Source organism: Grammomys surdaster, unplaced genomic scaffold (genome assembly GCF_004785775.1).
Source record: "Grammomys surdaster isolate TR1022 unplaced genomic scaffold, NIH_TR_1.0 538, whole genome shotgun sequence".
Taxonomy (NCBI): Eukaryota; Metazoa; Chordata; class Mammalia; order Rodentia; family Muridae; genus Grammomys; species Grammomys surdaster.
Genome location: NW_021604957.1, coordinates 14,106 through 19,100, shown reverse-complemented (window position 1 = coordinate 19,100; position 4,995 = coordinate 14,106). Strand labels below are relative to the sequence as shown.

Below are 4,995 nucleotides of genomic sequence, written 5' to 3'. Positions count from 1 at the left end.
TACCTAAAGTTTCTAAGTATCTACAACATCTAAAGTGGGATTTATTTGGTGGACCTCAATAAGTTCTCAGAACATTTGCTGTAACTCAGGTAGAAATAGGCAAGTCTGTAGTCCAAAAGGGTATTTCAGCTAAAATAAGTCAATTCTCACATCTGCAGTGGTTTAGAGATGGTACTGTTGTGTTTCTGCAGCTCTTCAGGCTAAGCGACCGTGATCAATGCTTTAGAGGGTTAGGCAGATTCATTTCCCTTTTGTTCAACAACGCCTCATCTCTATATAAAACCTGGTCTCCAGTCCCACTATCCAATATCTGCCTTACATTAGGTCTTTCTTCGGGGATATTACACAAAGTAATTACATTATAAAAGGCCACCAGATCACTCTGCTCAAATGTTACAGATGGTTTCAGTGATGATCCAGGAGCAAGGGAACTTCCTCCAATGATTCTCAGGTTGATAAATTTTGATTTTCCAAGTATTTTCCACAAAAGGGCTATGGATAAGTCCAAGAATCTGTTCAAATATGCCCAAACAAGAATTTCCTCGGAGGACAGTGACTGCAACTCCAACCATAACTAATCCATGAGGAGAAGATGCACATTTTATTCCCTGACGATCAAGGTTGAGACTGAGAAAAAGAAATTCCTCTCTCACTAATGACAGTCAGCGAAGACTCACAATTTCTGCTCCTTGGTAGTCTGTCATGTTTTGTTCTGAGGTATTATAATAAAACCTAAGCTTGACATCATGCCAGAAGTGCTGTGGGCCCCATTCATCTTGAGGTGGTCCCATAAAAGGATTCTGAGAATTAAGAAGTTCAAAGAACCAGTGACAGAATTCTTCAACTAAGCGATGAAAATCAACCTTTTCAGCTTCTTTATCTGCCTTCGCCTGCTGCTCAAAGAGTTGGATGTCCTCTGTCTTTGTAACTGGCTCTGCTGCCTCCTTCAGTTTGGGTGACTGTTTTTCCCAGTAATCTTTTGCATACTGAATAAGATTGTGTTTTTCAGTAGTTGGAGGTACAACCACTCCACTCCGTGTGTTCCCAAATACCTAACTATGACTTCACGGTGGACTTTCTTGCGCCTCAGAAGTTCTTCTAAGTTTTGGCTATACTCTAATATTGCACGAATAGAATCTTCGTGGTCCACAGGCTGCACCAGGCGGTTGGTGATGGTGTCGCAAAGGGCCAATGTTGTACTTACCAATTTTCTATATTTAAAAGAATTTTCATTAACAATTTCTCATTTTTCGTAATTTTTTTGGTTTTGTCATCCGTTTAATTACATTTTTCTATTCATTTTGTTATTATTTTCTCAAGTTTACACTTTTTTTCTCAAATCTTCACTAGCTTTTTTCAACAATGTCTTCAAAACGATTTCTTCTGAAAAAATGGAACATTTACTGGAAAAGAAAATTGAAAAAATTGAAAACGTTGTTGAAAAAAACTAGTGAAAATTTGAGAAAATTGATAAGTGAAACATTGGATATGAAATGGAATATGATTCAAAACAATTTTTCTGATAAAATTGAACATTTACTTGGAAAAAAATTGATCAAATTGAAATCATTGTTCAAAAAACTAGTGAAAAATTAAGAAAAATAGTGAAAACTTGAGAAAAAATACAAAACGAACAGAAAACATTAATTAAACAGATGACAAACCGAAAAGTTACGAAAAAGAAGAAATTTCTAACAGAAATTCTTTTTTTTTTGGTTTTTGGAGACAGGGTTTCTCTGTGTAGTTATGAACAAGGAGAAATTTGCATTTAAAATTCATAAAAAATAGAAAATTGATAAGGAGACCATTTGATTTCTACAGGAATGTGATATGAAACAGTTTTTCCTGATGAAATTGAACATTTACTTGGCAAGAAATTCATTAAATTTAAAACACTGTGGAAAAATCAAACAAAAGAGACATCAAAGAAATTTTTTAAAAGGGAGAAATTTGCATTTAAAAATCATAAAAAATGGAAAATTGATAAGGAGTCCATTAGATTTGTAAAGGAATGTGATTTAAAACAATAATTCTTGATAAAATTGAACATTTACTTGGCAAGAAACTCATAAAATTGAAAACACTGTGGAAAAGTCAAACAAAAGAGATATCAAAGAAATATATGAAAAAGGAGAAATTTGCATTTAAAATCATAAATATCAGAAAATTGATAAGGAGAACATTTGATTTGTAAAGGAATGTGATTTAAAACAGTTTTTACAGATAAAATTGAACATTTACTTGGCAAAAAATTCATAAAATTGCAAAAACTGTGGAAAAATCAAACAAAAGAGACATCAACGAAATTTTCAAAAAAGGAGAAATTTGTATTTAAAATTCATAAAAAATGGAAAATTGATAAGGAGAACATTTGATTTGTAAAGGAATGTGTTTTAAAACAGTTTTTCCTGATAAAACTGAACATTTACATGGCAAACTTCATAAAATTGAAAACACTGTGGAAAAAGCTAGTGAAAAATTCAGGAAAAATAGTGAAAACTTGAAGAAATATTACACAGTCAATACTAAACTATAATCTGATGAAAGAGAAATCAAACAAAATTATGAAAAAGGAGAAATTTGTATTGAAAATTCATAAAAAATAGAAAATTGATGATGAGACCATTTGATTTGTAAAGGAATGTGATTTAAAACAGTTTTTCCTGATAAAATTGAACATTTACATTGCAAAAAATTCATAAAATTCAAAACACTGTGGAAAAATCAAACAAAAGAGATATGAAAGAACTTTATGAAAAAGGAGTAATTTCATTTAAATTCATAAAAAGTGAAACATTGATAAGGAGAACATTTGATTTGTAAAGGAATGTGATTTAAAGCAGTATTTCCTGATAAAATTGAACATTTACTTGGCAAAAAATTCATAAAATTGAAAACACAGTGAAAAAGCTAGTGAAAAATTCAGCAAAAATAGTGAAAACGGGAAGAAATATTACACAGTCAATAATAAACTATAATCTAACGGAAGAGAAATCAAAAAAAGTTATGAACAAGGATAAATTTGCGTTCAAAATTCATAAAAAATAGAAAATTGATAAGGAGAACATTTGATTTGTAAAGGAATGTGATTTAAAACAGTTTCTCCTGAAAAAATTCAACATTTACTTGCCAAAAAACTCATAAAATTGAAATTGCTGTGGAAAAATCAAAAGAGATATCAAAGAATTTTTTAAAAAGGAGAAATTTGCATTTAAAATTAACAAAAAGGAAAATTGATAAGGAGAACATTTGATTTGTAAAGAAAAGTGATTTAAAACAGTTTTTCCTGATAAAATTAAACATTTACTTGGCAAAAAATTCATAAACTTAAAAAAACTGTGGAAAAGCTAGTGAGAAATTCAGGAAAAGTGGTGAAAACTTGAAGAAATATTACACAGTCAATAATAAACTGTAATCCAATGGAAGAGAAATCAAAAAAAATTATGAAAAAGGAGATATTTGCATTTAAAATTCATAACAAATAGAAAATTGATAAGGAGAACATTTGATTTGTAAAGGAATGTGATTTCAAACAGTTTCTCCTGATAAAATTCAACATTTACTTGGCAAATACTCATGAAATTGAAACTACTGTGGAAAAATCAAACAAAAGAGATATGAAAGAAATATTTTAAAAGGGAGAAATTGGCCTTAAAAATTCATAAAAAAAGGAAAATTTATAAAAGGACATTGGATTTGTAAAGGAAAGTGATTTACAACAGTTTTTCCTGATAAAATTAAACATTTACTTGGCAAAAAATTCATAAAATTCAAAACACAGTGGAAAAATCAAACAAAAGAGATATCAAAGAACTTTATGAAAAAGGAGTAATTTCATGTAAAATTCATAAAAATTAGGAAATTCCTGAGGAGACCATTTGATTTGTAATGGAATGTGATTTAAACAGTTTTTCCTGATAAAATTAAACATTTACTTGGCAAAAAATTCATAAATTAGAAAACACTGTGGAAAAATCAAACAAAAGAGATATCAAAGAACTTTATGAAAAAAGAGTACTTTGCATTTAAAATTCATAAAAATTAGAAAATTCCTGAGGAGACCATTTGATTTGAAATGGAATGTGATTTAAACTGTTTTTCCTGATAAAATTAAACATTTACATGGCAAAAAATTCATAAATTTGAAAACACTGCGGAAAAATCTAACAAAAGAGATTTCAAAGAACTTTATGAAAAAAGAGTAAATTGCATTTAAAATTCATAAAAATTAGAAAATTGATAAGGAGACCATTTGATTTCTAAAGGAATGTGATTTAAAACAGTTTTTCCTGAATAATTGAACATTTACTTGGCAAGAAATTCATAAATTTGAAAACAGTGTGGAAAAATCAAACAAAAGAGATTTCAAAGAACTTTATGAAAAAAGAGTAATTTGCATTTAAAATTCATACAAATTAGAAAATTGATAAGGAGACCATTTGATTTCTAAAGGAATGTGATTTAAAACAGTTTTTCCTGATTAAATTGAACATTTACTTGGCAAGAAATTCATAAAATTGAAAACACTGTGGAAAAATCAAACAAAAGAGATATCACAGAACTTTATGAAAAAGGAGTAATTTGCAATTAAAAATCATAAAAAATAGAAAATTGATAAGGAGACCATTTGATTTGTAAAGGATTGTATGAAAACAGTTTCTCCTGATAAAATTGAACATTTATTTGGCAAAATATTCATCAAATTGAAAACAATGTGGAAAAATCAAACAAAAGAGATATCAAAGAAATTTATGAAAAAGGAGAAATTTGCACTTAAAATTATAAAAAATAGAAAATTGATAAGGAGAACATTTGATTGGTGAAGGAATGTGAATTAAAACAGTTTTACAGATGAAATTGAAGATTTACTTGACAAAAAAAATGATAAAATTGAAAACACTGTGGAAAAATCACACAACAGAGATATCAAAGAAATTTTAAAAAAGGAGAAATTTGTATTGAAAATTATAAAAAATAGAAAATTGATAAGGAGAC

General features: G+C 28.6%; 1 pseudogene; it reads right to left on the bottom strand.

The window, feature by feature from the left end:
- Window positions 1-214: 214 nt before the first annotated feature.
- Window positions 215-1,211, bottom strand: LOC114633149 (annotated as a pseudogene).
- Window positions 1,212-4,995: the final 3,784 nt, after the last annotated feature.